The sequence below is a fragment of the Chelonia mydas genome, chromosome 9 (assembly GCF_015237465.2).
Source record: "Chelonia mydas isolate rCheMyd1 chromosome 9, rCheMyd1.pri.v2, whole genome shotgun sequence".
NCBI classification, from domain to species: domain Eukaryota; kingdom Metazoa; phylum Chordata; order Testudines; family Cheloniidae; genus Chelonia; species Chelonia mydas.
The window spans coordinates 59,021,904-59,040,166 of record NC_057855.1 but is presented as its reverse complement, the minus strand read 5'-3'; the positions used below and the strand labels follow the sequence as shown (position 1 = coordinate 59,040,166).

Below are 18,263 nucleotides of genomic sequence, written 5' to 3'. Positions count from 1 at the left end.
CTACAACAGGAGGTACAAAAAGAAAAGTTAATTGCAAGGAACTGTTAATGCTTAGGCTGAAATTTAAACCCACAGTCCCACAGGCAGGAAAAAGAGAGCTACACAGCTCTGGTATAGCCCACCTCTCGCGCATAGAAAGACCAGAACAGAGGGTCTTTCATTACCAGGCATCAGATAACACTAAGCAGTAGGGAAGATACGTATTGCTGTATCGAAAAGTCTTTCATTTGCAAATCTGCATTAACAATGCGCCAGTGAAAAAAACATTTCAGATACTGTCAGAACTGAACAGTGCACACAGGTAAAACGAGTGGACACATTCCCAGGCCACAGGGTGATAGAATGTCTCCTGAATGATGTTATAGAGCAATAATAATAATTTTAATCTTTCACATCTATAGTGTTCTGCATCACAGTATTTCAAGTAACTTCTACAAACACAAGCTAATGAACTCCTTAGAATCATGTCGGAGACATGTTCTGCACTGATCCTCATGGCATTTTACATGCAGGTACAAGACAATATCTCTGCCCAAAAGGAGCTTATGATCCAAGTTAAGACATGACAGTGTGAATTTTACAACTGGGTGCTAGCAGAGAAAACAGGGGCTGGCATCTCAGAACACCCTGGCAAGGCAGGCAGGCAAGCGTTATACCCATTTTATAGCTGGATAAACAGAGGTTAAATGACTTCCCCAAAGCCACATAGAACATCAGTATAGAGCCAGGGCAAAACTCAGGCAAATAGGCAGTGAGCTGCCACTGGCCCTCATCCCCCTCTGCCTCCAATTTCAAAACAACAACAACAAAGCAGGTAAACACCACAACTGCACCAATTATCACTGTGTTTATTTGACCAGTTAACTACAATGTTAATTTAGCTATACACAGCACAGCTCTCCCCTGTCCCCAACAGGAGCGGAAGGGACGGCTCTCAGTGATTGGCCATCTCTGTGATGAGCTGTACTGCAGGATAATGCCTTGTATATTACACTGGGGTTTTCCTTTAATGAGTAGAAAGAAAAATACATGCTTTGTATCTTGCACTTTGAGTATGTTGCACAGAGCAGCAGAAGATCAGTGGAATAATCACAGAGCCTGGAACTGGCACACGACAAAAAGAGCATTACATCCACAGGCATATTCTCCCCTTGAGAGCAACTGTGCCTTTATTCTCTACAGAAACCACCATGCGTGCAATGGCACGGTATACAACTGCTCAACTGTAATACACATGCATTAATCCCGAGGACACTAGCGGGAGCTGGGGGCACTTTTCTCAGATCACAGGACTACATGAGAACCCGCCAGCAGCAAAGGGCTTAATGAAATGTGTGTGAAAGGGCAGGGTTTAAATCAATTCAGTCTCCCAACATCCAGAATACACTTTAGAACTCCCATCACAGCCAAGCATTGTAAGAGTGCTCAGTGGCTTGGCTGTGCTCAAGGGAGAGATTGGAAAGGGAGGCAAAGACCCTCGGTGGCATGGAGCATAATATTTTGTATTTACATAATGCCTTTCATCTGAGGATCTCAAAGCACTTTAGAGATATTACTGATGGAACTTCACAAACCCTCTGTGGGCTAGCTCACATGCTACAGTGAGGGGGCCTTATAGGTAGCCTGGTAGGTCATGGGAACACTGAGCAACAAAAAATTAAGTGACGTGCCCATGGCCACACACTGCTGGGCACAGACAGAAACAGAACCAGGTCTACTGATTCCTGGTACCCTGGTCTTACCACTAGATCACACTCCCTCTACAGAGAGAAGATGGGGAGATGAGGTGAGAAAGAAGAGGCAGAAAGAATGAATGAGAAACAGGAAGCAGCAAAACAAAATTTGTTTGCAGATATGCAATGAATAACATGCTCCCAAGACACGCATAAATTAGGGCTGTGATTCTATCTGCGTGGTTTGGTGACATTAACACACCATTCTGACTTTTCTCCCAAGGTTTGCCATGTCACCATAGCCCCACAATGGTATTCCAGCGGCTAGGTGTATGTTACCCCTTATATTCACTTTGGGAAGCTGCAAAAACACAGCTGACAGGAGCATACAGATTGCTGAAATGAACATTACCTCACCTCTAATCACCTAGCTAAATGGACTAGTTATAATCACCTCCTAACAACTGAAAGGATAATGTTGATTGATAATTATTCATTAGATGAAGTGCTGATCAAATGACTTGAGGAGTCATGGGGGGATAACGGGAATTAAAGGAGGATGCGCTAATTATGTCCTTCTGGAAACGATAGAACATGTCAAACGCCAGGACATGGAGTGATAAAGGTGACACCGATAGGGAGCCCAGGCCCACACGTCAGGTTTGGTTGCCCTTCACACTAATACAGGCTCTTTTCATTAAGGTTTTCAAATTTCATTTCAACCCATTTGTAAGGGTGGACGTTAAATACAGCCCAGACATTGCCGCCTGGCGCTAGCGCCTGAGCCCCAGGAAGGGGAAGCGAGGACTCTGTGCTCTCTGGCCAAGGGGTGGCTGGGTGCGTTGTGCTGAGACCAGAAGAGGGCACACAGCACCTACCTCCAGGAGCTTAAAATCGTGCAGACACACCTGGTGCCAGTACGAATTTGAGACCATTTCTGATGCTCCTGGACATCCTTGCTGAAAGGCCCACACAAAGGAGTGTGCTGTGAGGATAGGGACAGGGCAGCAAGGAAGGGCTTACACAATTGAGGGTGAGCAAGAGACACAAAGGGAGCAGCAAGCCATGCTGGCTGTGCAGAGCAAAAAGAGGAGTGAGAAGGGAGAGCAGAGACATGGGCCAGGGCAGAGCCGTGCCTGGCGCAGAGGGTCAGAAGCTGGGAGCTGCTGGATGGATCTGAAGGGCCATCAGAGGAAGGTGATTTGAGCAGCAGCATTTGGGATGGGATAGGATGGGGTGGGATGGGGGGTGAGGTGAGGAGCAGGGTGGCCAGGAGGAAGCATTTGCATTAGTGGAGGCGAGACGTGGCCAAGCCATTTGGGACGGGTGGGGATCAGGGTTAGCAGTGGTGCAGGAGAGCCACAGCACATGGCACAGAGAGTGCATGGAAGGAGACTAGGGTGACCAGACAGCATGTGTGAAAAATTGGGACAGGGGATGTGGGGGGGGGAGGGTAAATAGGCACTATATAAGACAAAGCCCCAAATATCGGGTCTGTCCCTATAAAAATCAGGACATCCGGTCACCCTAAAGGAGACAATGACAGGACACTGAGACTGTGCACTGGGTGATGGGAGGACCAGAGAGGCTTGGAGGACGTTGAAGAAGTTTGAGCTCAGCATGCATCAAAGGTTTGAGTCTGCACAGGAGAGGAGGGGGAGATTGGGCTTGGCAACTGAAGAGGCCCTGAAAGCAGACAAAGAAGCACCGGAAAGGAGGAGACTGAAGGCAGAGCCCAGAGAAGCCAACAGAGAGGGAAGACAGAAGAGGAGATCCAAGGAATAGCCAAGACTTAGAGCACAGGAGTAGGGAGAGATCAAGGGAGACAGCACCACGGCAGGGAGGAAGAGAGCCCATGGACCTGGGCAGGAGGAGGCCCTGGGAGGATATTTTCAGGGGAAGCGAGGATTGCAGAACAGTAGAAAATCAGGGCAGCAGCAGATGTCTTACTCAAGGAGCTGAAAGGCAAAGGGGAGGAGGCAGCAGCTGGAGAGCCAGAGGGGGTCAAGGAATGGGACTTGGGGGCTATGTGAGCACATGGCTCAGAGAAGTCAGAAGTGAGTGGAGTCAGGGCATAGGAGCTGATAAGAAACATTTGGGGATCCAGGAGTGGGTGTCTGGCTGGAGGAGAGAAGAGGTGTTGTGGAAGCAGAATCAGAAAGCTCTTTGCATATGTTCTCTTGAAGAAATGGCCACGGTCCTGGGAAGAGAGGGAGGAGGGGAAGCAAGTTTGGCAGGCAAAGATAGAGAACTATGGGCTCAGGAGACAACCAGAGCAAGGCCTGGCTTCTGGCAGAGTTAAAAGCTGCAGTGCTAATCACGAATCGTGCTGGAATAGCAACACTGCAAGCAAAGGAGCAGTGCAGTAGTTAGAGTGGGGCACAGAGAGGGGCAGAGCTGGGTCCTACACATACAGTCCCAGACCATCCCTTCCTAATAATACATGTGCAAAAGCTTCCAGCACCAGGAAGCAAGACAGAACCATCAGCAGCCAGGGAAACCCTCCAAGTAAAGCCAGAGCACATTTCTGGAGAAAAAACAAGCAGAGCAGACAAAGGCATCTTTGAGGGGAGCTAAAACAATGTCTTGGAGCACTCACTCCCCATCCATCATAATGTAAAGCACAGACCAGGAGAAATCAGGGCCAGTTTGCTAAATAAACTGAATTGTTTCTGGCTCCGTCTCCAGCATGCTCCTAAAGCACAGGATCTTGCAAGTTAAAAGTGAAGATGGAGAGTGAATTGCAGATTGGTGTGTCAGCATAGAGTACCAGAGGGCCCAGGTTCTCATGCTGCAGCACTCAACTCCCTGCATAAACATTTCAACTCTGGAGAGAGGTACCTGGGGCTTTCAGTATGTCAGACTCTGGATTCAATTTGCAAGGGCATAGGAAGATGGAAACACAAAGCGCCAGAGCTAAAACAAACTAGTAAACAGAGTGGTTACTTTACAGTGTGCACGTTCCCTAAATGAGTTGTCAGTGTTTACATGTAAAGTTTAGGAGAGAGACAATGTGTATGAATGCTACTCCAGGGAATGTTATGCCGGAAGAATTCCAGAAACTTTAGAGTGCCAGCTTTAAGTATGTGTCAGATGTTTTCAGATAAATAAAATGCTTTTATGCAGACTTTGCCCATAAATCTCAGTAACAACTCGCAGTTTCTGGATTTCTTCTGCCACAGCATCTTAAACATCCTGCTGTCACCCTGGGCTGCATCAGAAACTTCAGCAACAAAAGCCAGTTTGTAAGGCCATCGTTTCGCTAACACTCTGTGCTTCCGGAGGCTACAGCCCACTTTCTGGTGGGGGACATTTTCTCAAAGTTGTTCCCACTTCTCCCCCAAAGCTCCACACCACTGTGCAGTGGGGCATGTCCTCAAACCACCATTCCGCCCCCGGCGACTGCATTCTATTGGGCATGAGGAAGGGAGGAAAGTGACTCTTCTAAGATAGTGACAAATGTTTGCAAAGCCGAAGCCTGCACTATCCAGGCTAAGTGCCTTTCTAACACAAACATTACAGCCTTGGGCTTGTGCCTGGGAACCAGACAGCGACTGTGAGGAGCCTGGGTCAAGCAGCAGCCATCTGCGTGAGATCTTAGGAGATGTCTACACAGCCACTGGGAGATGCAATGTAGACACACCCAAGCTAGCTTCGATCCAGCTAACCACAACAACACAGGCGGTGGAATGGGGTAGTCACCCGAGTACAACCCCACTGGGAACCCAAGGAACATACTCGGCCAGCTGGCCTGTGTCGCTGCAACTACTGTGAGCGAGCAAGCTCTGGTTCAACTACATGGGCTGGCCTGACTACAGTGGAGACATACCCTGTAATGCACCTCCACTGTGGGCCGGCCCAAAGCCTCTGAAACATCTTGGAGGGGCCACCAAATGTGCAGCACTGGCGGTAGGTTTCCGGCATGTGCCAAGGGGCAGCACAACCAGAATACTGCCGATAAGTCACTTTGGGGTGCACCATGCTGGAAACTATTATTCCATTAGTTACAGTTTTTCCCGGCATCGCGCAGGAGATCCCTATGCTCTCCCCTCGAGCTCTCTGGGGGAAGAGACGTGGGTGCCTTTGGAACAATTATCTCTCTGTTACCTCAGCACTGCATTGGCGTTCTGGAGACTGGGATCCTCCCTTCACCCGCAGAGCGGGGGCAGCGCAGCCAAAACTGCTGCAAGCTTCTGCCATGCTGCTCTCCCTTTCCCCGGGCTCCTGTGGTCCAGCCCCGGCAGGTTGGAGTTCACTCTTCAGAGCCCGCTCACCCCTTTGCCTCCGTTGAAACTGCATACAAGATGGCCAATCAGTGCCAGCCACAGTGAAGTTTTCTGCGATGTGGGCACTTGGTTGTCACAGGGTGGCTTCCCCATGTGAATGAAGTAGATCCAGCTCCCCTGCCAGAACGGGTACTCCCTGCTTGGCCAATTAGGAAGGCAGGGCAGCACTTGGGGCCTATAAAGTGGGTCCCAGTGAGCCGGAGCAGATGGGTGCAGCCAGGAAGGGCAGGTGAGAGCTGCCAGAGATGAGGGGAGCCCTGGAAGCCAGCAGAAGGTGGTTCCTGGGAGAACACTGAAGGCAAGAAAGCAGCAGTGGGGGTTGCCTGCTGACTAAGCCAGAGCCAAGCCCAGGGAGGGCTGAAGGGAGAAGTGCAGGGGCTCACCCACTGACATCTCCAGGGCTGCACTAACTACTTTCCTGGACCCAAAGGAACCATGACAGGGCTGAGGGAGTGAGGGATGCTCCTAGCAGAGAGCCTGTGGGGTTGCCACAGGGAAGAGTGGGGCAGGACTCCAGCTGGAAAGGCAAAGGAGCTGCGGCATGGTGAGCGGCGTGGTGAGGGGCGCCAGGGCTGACTGAGAAGCTAGGGCTGCATTTGATGTGTTGACTGGACTACGGTGTTGGGGCTTGTTGGGGTGGGGGGAGGGGGCACACGTGCTTTTGTTATAAATTTAACCCCACAAGGGCTACTGGCATTAAGAAAGACTAATTGGACTGTTTTGGGGACTCTGAATGGGGAAACTGAGGCAGGGCACAGCCAGCTGACAGAAGGAGCTCCTGGCAGGCAGCCCTATGACAAGGATCTAGCCAAATCTCACTGGCATTGACTACACACCAGACAAGGACAATTTCTGGCCAAATACCTTGCCTCTATTTACCCAGTGGCATCTGCTGGCTGGCTTCATCCAGGAGCCTCAGCTCCAGGCCCATGAACCATCTAGCCCCATTATATCCTATCAAGGAGTGGGGTTTCCAGCTGAGAGCTAAGTATGTTGGGTGACAAGACATTTGCTAATTAACTAGTTCTAGCTGGTTTGTTCTGTACCCTAAAGAAATTGTATTTGTATCCCCAAGTCATCTTAAGCCATTTATTCTGGCTATTCTAACCTGTCCTGGCGCAATACTGAACACAGCCCTGGTTGCTGCCATTGTCACATGGCAGAAGGGTCAGAGGATGGGACCGGGCTCTTCCCCAGTGCACTGACCCTGGACCTCCATCGTCGATGCCCCGTGTTTTGTACAGACAGAGGAGCAGCAGGTTTAGGCCCTGTGGTAGCTGTCTCTCCCCACCTGGTGATCCATCCCTGTGAAAAGCCATGAGATCCTTAAGGAGAACACCACTCCCCATGTGCTAAGCAAACACGGTGTCCACACCCCGCTGCAGGGTGTTGCGTGACACAGCAGCCCCTCTGCAGCCTGCTCAGTGCACGGCAGGTGCTCCCGGCACTGGGCTCTGTAGGCTCCCATTTTCGGGGGTCCCATTAACACTCACACACTGCAGGGAACAGATGATGCTTTTCTAGGCTGCAGAAATAATAGGTGCAAATACCCTCAGCCCCACAGTGAGAGAGAAGCCAGCAGTCCCTCGCTCAGCCCTAGGGGCTGTTAAATATGGGTACAAGAAATGCTGCTGGCCTCCCACCAGCGATAAGCACCCAGATGCTTCCCTGCCTGTCCTAGCTCTTGGGCTGCTTAGTGCCCAGCCTTCCCTGCACCGCCAGCTGCCAGGCTCTGCTCTCCAGCTGCCTGCTCACGGGCAACCTCTGGCTTCCTCCTGAGCCTGGGCCCCTCTGACCTGCTTGCGCTGTGGGGCGTATGGCGCCCTCCTCTGGCTGGATGTTAAGTTGCTGGGTAACAGTATCTGGTGCCTTCTGAATGGCCGGCCGGCAACTGGTAAGGCTAATGCCAGCCCATCAGGGCTCATCTTCACAGGGAAACTACCCGAGTTCGGACACATTCCCTAACACGCCCTCCAGTGCCTAACACTGCCTCAGCTCCTTGTGGTTGACTCTGCAGTGCACCCGGGGCCAGGCCACAGGACTGTAACCACAACGGACCAGCTCTACACAGAGAGAGGGTGTTTCAGATGCCCTCAGAGTCAGCCGAACTCTGATCCTTCGACAGCAATGGTACAGCTCAATGGGGGCAGGGTAGAGCCAGTGCCGATCCCTTCAAAACCATGACAGCCTGCATGTTTTGCCCGGTGCTAGCTAACGTGCATTCTAATGTAATGTAACTTAGCAGGCACATGAGGACCTCAAGTGTGCCCCTCCCCCCTGGGGGACACAGATGGGAACTCCCTAGGAGAGGCAAATAAATCAAGCAGGTTCACCAGAGCACCCACATCAGGCCATGACATCGTCAGCCCTGTCTTAGTACCTGGAGCCTTCCAGCAACAGAGCAGGTTAATAGCTTCATGCTAGCCTGCGGTAATGTCACAGCTTCACTCAGGGCCCCGCTGCTCTCCGGACCGCACACGGCATTTCAGGTGCTTGAGCATAATTAAACAGCCTAATTTTAATCAGCCCAGTTACACAACCAGATTTACTGGGATTCCTTTGATATCTGTTCATGACACACATTTCATACGCTCCATGTCTCTTTGAAGAACACAGAAGCTAATTTAGTCCCTGGCATCTCTGACTTGCTGCTGCAGAAGGCTGCATGAGGAGTGCATCTTTTTAGCATCTTTTCTGTTTACTCCCATGCAGCTTTTCTCCCAGTCTGCTTTTTTTATGCTGGTGCTGACACTTGCCATTATAATGCCCCTGCTTACTAACAGAAGCTAAGGCTTGGGGGGTTTTTTTGCTTTGGTTTGCTCGACTAACTCAACACTGGATTTAAATGAAATTTTCCAAGGCAATTACCCGTAATGTGATCCAGTTACTGTATCTGTAATATAAGAAATAAATAAATGACCCACTGATTAATGTCACTATTCAACATGAATTCTAGCAATAATAATAAATTGTATAGCCCCTTTCAGGTGAGAATTTCAAGCCACTCTACAGATAGCAATCATTTTCACCCTGGCATCACAGATGGGGAAAGTAATACTTCCCCCCCTTTTATGATCTATTGGGCTTCGCCCGTCTGCTCTCAGATGCTGAGTCCTATCCTCAACCCTAGAACTCATGCTGACTTCAGGGGCATGTGTGCTCAGAGTGCCTTCAGCAGACTTTTTAATAGCTGTAAAATAAATACAACTTACTTGGAGGTTTTGGAGGAGACAGTGAGTTTTGCCATTAATTTGCATGGGTGAATATAAAAGTCCCAATCCACTGATAGGAGTTTTGCCTGAAAGAGGACCGCAAGATCAGGTCCAGAACACACATGATGCTGGGGAAGAGCATACAATAAGCACACCCTACACTCCAGGTTTTGAGCATGCTCCTTTGATATGCCTCAAGCAGAGCCTGGTTTTATTTCCCTTCAAGCACTTGGCAGCTGTTTACCGATCCCTACATCAGAAATGCAGCAGGTGGGGGAGAACGGACATCCGTTTATTAAACCTGGTTGCTTGCCATAGTATGCTAAGCACGTTTTTCCCGCTGGCCATATCCTAGTTAGCGCAATTTTAAATAATAAATGTGGGTTTTATTGGGAAATACTCTCCAGCTCCCTTAAGTAACATTTGCTGCGTATTTGCAGCTTCTCTCAGCTCAGCGTCGGACTGAAACGTGATGGATGGTCACACTCCTGTCCCAGTTTAAACGGAGAACAGGGCGCAGACAGAAAGCCCCTAATGGCTTGAGACCAGGAGGCAGCCTCTGCCTTTGATCATGTGCGTGTTTTCCACACCCATAAATAAGTACACAGGAAAGCGATAAGCAGCATGTTCTGTCACACTGCTCATCGCATCCAGCGACAATGCTCCTGGGGAGAGGGCTCACACAGCCACTCACTTCGCAGTCATGCCACACACCATTGCTAGGGAGGAAGCAGTCTAGCTACAAAGCGGTCCTCCAGATTTCCTCACCACTCGGCCGAAAAACCAGATGCATCTGGAGTCTCTGCAAGCCTGCTTGAACATAGATCAGCGGTCTCAACCTTTCCCCTCGGGACTTGGCCATTATAATCATCCCTCTTCACCCCATGCCCTCCCTTATCAACAGAGGCCACCTACATACCGTAGCGTGCCTTGATCATATTACCAGATGTGACACTGGGATGGCGAGAAAGAGGCAGAGCCCCTCTGTGCGAAACCAGTACTAATGAGAAAGATGATCTTGTCACAAAAGGGGGCCTGCAAAGGGGAATATATTGGCCTTGTGCCCTTCTCTGATTCCTAAAGTAGTTTAAAACCCAAATTAGATACTCGGGCCCTGCCCACCCTAGGAAACATTGTGGCAATGGAAAACTGACAAAGTTACAGCAAGAGTCGGGTGATGGACAGCTGCAAAGAGAAAGGAAATGCAGCTCACCCCTACACTTGCTTCACTTGACTCATACAAAGAATCCCACTGGGGTCAGCAGGCCTCATTCCACGCCTCCACCAGAGCACATGTGCCAGTCTGGGTAGGATCAGAGCCGTAGCCTGCTCCAAACTGACAGCTGTGTTCCCTGGGTCGCACCTCTGACTAGCAGAAGAAAGGACCCCCGTTGGACAGTCTGGACCCAGGCAGGCGAGGTGGGATTGCTCACAATGCACATCCCAGACCCCCAAGGAGTCCTCCAGCACAAGCAAGGAAGAGCTGGCTTTCGGAGGGATAGAAAAGCAATACACCGAACCCTTCACCCTCCCACATCACAGAGGAGCAAAGAAGGGCACAGCCCCTTGCCCACAGCCTGCACCCCCACAAGCTGTGAGGGACCAAGCCTTTGCTTCAGCTCCTCCTGCCCCCGTCCCAGCAGCAGCACTAGCCACTGCTCCTTGCAGCATGCCCCAGAATCCCTAAGGGTGGGTGGGGCTGCAGGCCCCCAGGCTGGCGACAGAGGGGTCTGTGATCCCACATGGACCGCAGCCCCCACCCACTCCCTAGGGAGCTGTCACATCATACACTGCCATGGTTTGGAATGGTTCCCAGGAGCGGGGGGGATTTGTTAGTGAAGCAAGAGGCCGGCTGTGGACCATCCCCGCCCCGGTGACAGTGCTGCCTCCAATGCTGCAGGGGGGAGATAAAAATAGGGACGTGGGCTGCAATGCAGCAGCACAGCGCAAATGCCGTGCATTTCTGCAGCAGACTCCGAGGAGCTTGCAGCAGCTGTAGTGCAAGCAGATGACCTTTCTGATCACTTGGACAAGTGTGTGCAGTCCCCACCGCGAGGCTGGTGCAGTGCTGGGGCCAGCGGGCCGGGATTGGACACAGACCATTTAAACACGAAAGGGGATGGGGGGGAGATTGGAAAAATTAGTCACTGGAGACCTGCTGTCTCCTGCCAGCTCACTTGGTTTTCTCCTCCCTGGAGGCAGCTCAACCTTGGGGGAGTTCATTCTAAATACCAGATGTAAAAGGGGTTGGCATTTTAGAAAGATTCTGCTTTGACCAAGGTTGGGGGCTGCAAGGCAGCAGCAGAGATGGAGCACCGAGCCGAGCCCCTCAGCCATTCAGGGCTATAGGACCCGGGGGGGGGGGGGGGGAGACACAGGGTACTCAGCCGTACTCCTTCCTGACGTCCTAAAGCGGAGCAGTGTGCAGCCTCCTCCCCAACACCTGCTACCCGAGGGGAGTTGAGAACTGGTCACCTCCTCATGCCTTTGGGCAAGCGAGCATCGCTGGATGCAGCAGCAGGACCCCAGCCTGGTGCCCAAGGGAGCATGAGCCCCATATCCCGCTACCCTTCCCTGCTCTTGGAGGATCCCTGCACACATGCAAAACAGGACAAGATTGAGGCATTTACACATATCACGTAACACCACAAAAACCTGCAGCGCTCGAAGGCATGAGGCCAGGTTGGGGAAGAGGGCAAGGGAGAGGGACAGGGAGGGCTGCAGGGCCCCAGATCCATCCCTCCTCCCCCACGGTTGCAGGTAAAGCCAGTGGATCTGCCCTCATGCTCCTTCAAAGCCACCTGCCTACCCTCTTGACTCCTGAGGGGTCTCTAGGACAGCTGGCCACAGGAGCTGCCAGCCCAGGGCTCTCTGCCCCACCCCTCCCCCAGCACTGGGGGCAGCAAATGCACTAGAAGGAGACAGCCCAGAAAGGAGGAGGGAGAGAAGAGAGACAGCTGAGAAGGGGCAGGGTGCAAGCAGCACCTGTCTGGGGGTGGCTACAAGCCCTGCAGGAAGAAATCGGAGCTGGGAGACTCCTGCTCAGCTCCCAGCTCAGCTCAGCGGTCACTCCCTGGTGTATTTCCTGAGAGAAGCCAGTACTTCCAGCCATGCAGAATGAGCTCTCCTGTGCTCCCCAGCCAGCCCCTCACTCTTAGGGGCTCAGAAAGGGACCAAGAAGTGCACGGGGTGGGGGATCTTAAAGCCAACAAGTGAGATACATTTTACTGAAGCTGGCCAGGGCCCCAGCCCCTCCTGCCCCACGTGCCAGTCCTGACACAGCGCAGGGAGGGTTTGCAGTGCTTAGAGCGTATCGCTTTCTTGGATAAAGTGTGCATAGGCTAAGGCCTTGTTCCGCTTCCTCCTCCGCAGCCGGAGAGGGACAGAAATACATTCTAGGCCGCTGGCGAAGGAGTTCCTTTTAACATTTGCTAACAGCCTCACTTGGGAAAACAGGAAGCTGGTATCTGATTCAAGGGCTGAGACATTCCATTCCCAAGGTCTGTCCAGCCAGGGGAACTTTGCTTTGCAGTGAGGATGCTTCACTGCCCAGCAGTGGTGTTAGCACAAAGCACAGTATGGGTATTTCAGCTTCACACAAGTGCTCAAATTTTTCCCTAAATAACCAGTCTTCACCGGTGTTCTTGGGACCGCAAGTTCCAACCCAGTGCTGTCACTACATGCACAAGATGCAGCAACCGAGTAAACAACACGAACAGAAGGCCCAATAAGGTCAGTCGCTTCCTTCCCTACTGTGTATTCTGCTCATTAATCAGTGCAACTAACAGAGTTACTCATTTATAATAGATGACACTAAACCAGAGTTCTCATTAAGCCATAACGTACAACTGTTCTCTGGGAAAAAATAATAAAAAGCAGCCAACTTTACACCAGTGGCTGTGAAGCAGAGTGCTTTACAAAGTCGGGGGAGGGCAGGGAGCACAGTCCCCAGCATCTGAACTCCAGGACTGATCAGAATATGGGTGACTTCAAACCCAAGCAAGGGTGTTCTCTCTGGCCAAGAGGGTTCCTCGGGCTAGGCACGCAGTTGTGTTCTTGGCAGGTACACACACAGCACCGAAAGCTCTAAGGAGACTGAAAGCCAAAGCAGCGCTGCTGACAATCATTCCCACTCAGCTGGCTGCTAGGGGCCTAGCAAGCAAAATAAGCAGCGATGGTCCTGAATCTCAGCTTGGGAGCCCAACCAAACCCCAGATCCACACACTCCTCAACTTGGAGGACTGAAATCCAGATCCAAACCAACCCAGTTTGTTTTGGGGTTTTTTTTTGTTTTGTTTTTTAGGGGGGAAACCAGGTTTTAAATATCACAGAAAAAGACTGCAGCTGCTAACTGGCCTTCAGCCTTGCCATTTGGGACCATTTAAGCCATGAGTTCAGTGGCAACAGTACACAGCAGTTCAATATGCAGATCTAAGCCCGTACCACAGAATTACATGAGCAGAACTCAGCCTTAAATGCCTTCTGTCCCAAAGAGTCCCTTTATTCCTTGCCTTTGTGCTATTCCTTGCAATACTGCACTGGCTTATCCCACTAGAGCAGACGGACCCCTAAGGGAGAGGGTACAGTCACTTTTTTTTTTTTAAAGAATGGTTTCAAGCGCTTGACTGGGGACAGCCACATTGCCAGAGGGGCTGGTCACCCATCATCCTTGGCTTTACTTGGAACTGAAAACCAAGGCATTTAAACTTAGCAGCCACGAGCCCCTTTCGAAAGCGCTGCCCCTGGGAAATGCACCGTTGGGACAATTCTCATCACCTCAGCCCGAGACTTGCCAGGTTAAACAGGACACAGTCACCTCAGAACTGACTGAGGAACACCCAACAGGGGGCAGAAACATCAACTAAAACAAACCTAAAAATCAGGCCAACCTTTAAGGGTAAAAATATAAACATTTGGAAAAGTGATTCAACCCTGAACAGAGGGTGATTTAAAGTAACAGTATTTTTTTTGAATAGTCAGAAGCCAATCAAGTGCACGCTCAGAAACTGTACCTCCCTCGTCTTCACTCACACGTATGTCTGTCTGCACACATAACAGTTAGCAGTCACTTTACATGTTGTGCCTCTGTCAGGGATGCTGTCAGCTCCCATTATTAATGCAAGTGATCTATTTCAGTGGATGGAATTTATCAGCAGCAGCTTCAGAAGAGCAATGCTGACAAACCAGGCAGGGTAATTTTTAGCACATACAGGGTGCACACGGCTTTCCCTTGGCGCTGCAAAAGGCTCCTCCGGGCACAGGCCGGTCTGTAATTGTTTGTAAACATCAGGCACACCCACGGCTCTGGGAGCAACAACCACCACCTAACTCCATGCAACGGACCTTTGCCAAAGGTACTTCCTCCTTCTGGATCTTTGCCCTGCTTGCTCTTTTTCCTGTAGCTTCATTGTACACCCAGTTCTAGTCACTTGTGTGTTTTGTTCTATTGCATCAAGGCAAGTTGTTACTTTTCTTCATTTCTGAGTGGTGTTTATTATTTATTCATTAAAAGGAAAAGCAAAAGCAAAGGGAAAGCAACACAAGCAGATTCCTAACAAGTTACAGGCAGCAGTGACAGGCACAGCAAAAAGCTGCCTGTCGGAAATACAGGCAGCTCACCACTGCCATCCTCAAATTTGTCTGTCATCATCTACATCAGGTGACATTCTCGCCTCCCCACTCCTGAGCGGGACATCAGTGCTATCTATAGACAGGGGTACCTGGCTTATTTTAAAGTAGTGAGAAGGAAGGGGGTATTAATATTATTCATAGGATAAAGGAGCCGCTCAAACCTGTACCCAACATGTCTCAGTCCCCAATATAAGCAATTGGCACTGCACTCCAAATTCCCAGCATGCTGCCCACCGCTGACTTTACTGCTCATGGGTAACAACACCACACGAGCTAGAAACACACTGCAACTGTGCCTTGCTGAGCTGTAGTGGTTACAGGCTACCAGTCTGGCTAACCTGTGGCAGCTCCTTGGATGGGGACATTCTAGTTTGAATCATTGTCCAACAATGACTGAATCAAGGATTCAGAATTCATTTTCCATGGGGAGGGGAGGTGTCACACCCACAATCACAGGCAGTGCTTAACCCATCAACACACTCAGACTTGAGAGAATTGAGAGACACCAAGACACGTATCCCAAATTCCCCCACCCCATTTGACAGAGCTGCCATTAAGCACCTGAACCACTGCAGCTGCATGTAGAAATATATGTATTATAGTCATAAACTACACAGGTGATGCACATTGCGCTTCCAAAAGCTATGAGTAAGACTTGAAAACTAGGAATTAAAACAGTGCTACTCAGACACACTGTCTACCTTGTCATAATATGCTACATTTCAAAGCCAGTGATCACATCAGTAAAAGCAGAAAGTCAATAAAAAACAATAGCAAAACATTCTTTCAAATACCAGCCACTCTCTCAGACCTCACTGCTCAGAACTGGCAAATTAGCATTATTACTGTCTTTATGTGTGCACTTCCCTCGCTCTGCCTTTGATTTCAGAGGAGAGCTGTCTAAATAACAAGAAACCCATTATCTCTTAACTCCCTTTTAACTAAACTTTATGGCCACTAAAGCTGTATAGCACTGTTAGCAGCAAGATCCGACTGGAGCAAGCCCACGGCATTTGCACCCTGCTGACCAGAAGGGAAGCTTGAAACTGAAACAGGATTATTGAACATTTAATCTCTAGGCTTAAAGAGGGAAAGGCCACTTCCCAGCCTGCAAAGTCAGACGGGAGAGAGACTATTTATTAATCATTATGCATTAATTCAGGAGCATGTACCAGCCTGGGGGGTAAGTAGCAGAGCCCAGCAAGTGACAAGATCGGAAAAGCTACTAGTAAAAAAAAAAAAATCACTGATTGAACTGCAACTGTTCAGAGCTAGCGAGGAGACCTGGAAAGGAAATGAGGGGGGGTGGTCCTTCCTTCAGCTGGTATTAGCCAGAGTTAAGGATGGACTCAAGGCACCTAACTTCCTGCTCTGGAAGGGAACAAGTTGCAAAGCACTGGCAGTGCTAACTAATCTATCTGTCCTACTAGGGCAGACACACTTGGCAGTTAAAAAAGCCTTGCTTTGTAGGAAACAAGAAGGGGAAAGGGGGGAGGACTGTGACCATCATCTCTGACCTGCTAATTCTGCCCATGCTGGGGGAGCCGTGCCCTGCACAGTGGATTTGCTCTCCCCCCGCCACCCTTCAATGTCAGGACCAGGCCAGGGCTGGCAGTAGGAAGCGCACTCCTACCCCAAACTGCAAGGACGCTGCCCTGCCAGGAACAGGGATCGGGTTTCGCGTCAACTCCCTCACAACAAGCTGCTGTTTGCGCCACTTGCTCGCCCTCTGCCAAGCAAACAAGCCAGGCCCTGGGCTAAGAGCTCCCCTGAGAAGCCAGTTTGGGGGGGCCGGGGAGAGGGGTGCTACACACACGCGCCTCTTCCAATACCAAACGACCTCCTTCCCCCTGGAGACCAACACCATTAACCCCTTCCCTTCCCACCAGCGGCGCGCGGCGTGCACCAAGTTCCACCCCAGCCCGCCCAGAGAGCAGCAGGGACACGGACCTGCCCGGCCAGCCTCCGCCGCCCACCCCCCAGCGCTCCCCGCCACGGGTCCGTGCGCGGACGGGCGGGCTCGGGCTCCCACCTACCAGCGGGTTCCGGCAGCCGCCTCGCCGCTGCCCGCTCATCTTGGAGGCGCAGGAGACACAGCGCCGGCCGGGGAGCGAGCGGCGGCGAGCGGGGAGGCAGGGCAGAGTCGCGCCGCGCCGCCTCCCGCCCCGCCTCCCCAGCTCCGCTCCCCACAGGTAAGGGCGCACAGAGCCGCCCCGAGCGCAAGCCGCCGGCGGGAGGTTCCCGGCAAAGGCAGCCCGCTCCTGCCGGCTCTGAGCTGCCCCCGACTCCAGCCCCGCGCCCCGGAGCCAGGTCTTCCCATGCCCAGCAGCCTTCCCCAGGGTGGAGAGCGGCGCCCCGCCCGGGGCAAATGATAGAGCCCACCCCCACGCTGCTCCGGGCCTTGGGCACGGAGACAGCCGGTCCCTGCCCGCTCCCAGCGTCGGGAGCTGGGGTCTTCAAGCCTCAGCAAGCTGAAGCCAGTCTGACACTCCCCCCACCCATGTGCGGTGAAAGGCCAAGAGCTGGGATTCACCCCCGCCGGCTCTTCCAGCGCCCCCACTTTAGCAGAGGCTGGTGTGGCTCTTCTGTAATCTCCTGCCTCTCCTTTCCCAGAGCTTTGGAGAGCATCCCTATCCTTAACTAAGCTGACCTTTAATCTAGCATCATTGGCAGCAGAGTATAGTGCCCATGGAAAGTAGTGGACTTTCCTCAGAGCTATTGTTTCAGGCTCTCTGCAAACTCAGGAAGGTGTTGCTGCATCATTTACAACAAGCCATTTACAACTATAGCAGCCAGACACTGACTTTAAAAAAAATGAAGTCTGAGATGGAGGAGAACAAGGAGAGTACTGCCTCTACTCTGGACAGGCTCACATACACCCCCACCCCAATCCTTCACACTTATGCTTTGACAGTGCTCATATAGCATATGACAACAATTAAGTAGTTTGGAATTTGAGCCCTTCCAAACCACTGCAATTATTAATGGTTTTGCTCCATATATTTGGGTTTCATAGATGTGGCAGGAGGGCCAATCCAGCAAGCTGATCCACCCAGCTAAACCCTTGAGCCTGTGCAGAGCTCCACTGGCCAGGATCTTCCTCTGTGGATCAGTTTACGGAATTGGGGCCAAAGTTTTTAGCAGTCTAGCACCCTGCAGGACAGAAAGGAATGTGAGTGGGCCACTAATAAAGAAATTTCTTCCCTGTTCACAGGAAAGTAAAGATTACAAAGGTAGTCACACACGTGTCAGGCCAAAGCCTTAAATGAGATCCATGGAGTGTTTTATTATTCATTTTTACAGTGGAGGAGACACTTTAAGTTGAGATTCAATTTCTTTGCAGAAACACTTTTAATGTGTTTGCTTTTCCATTGGCAGATACAGCTGAGAAATAATGAGTTTTTTTTAATCTAGTTCAGAAAAGTGTGGAAGGGTGTTTGGTACATTTAATGTATTAAAGA

General features: G+C 51.0%; 1 protein-coding gene across 3 annotated transcripts in view; it reads right to left on the bottom strand.

The window, feature by feature from the left end:
- Positions 1–17,115, bottom strand: part of MID2 (midline 2) — a 329,458-nt gene extending 312,343 nt beyond the window's left edge. For 2 of the 3 annotated variants that reach the window (XM_037908993.2, XM_037908991.2), the window contains exon 1: positions 16,839–17,115. The gene's annotated coding sequence lies outside the window, so the exon portion shown is untranslated. The remainder of the gene's footprint in view (positions 1–16,838) is intronic. The other variant, XM_037908992.2, reaches the window with a different exon arrangement.
- Positions 17,116–18,263: the final 1,148 nt, after the last annotated feature.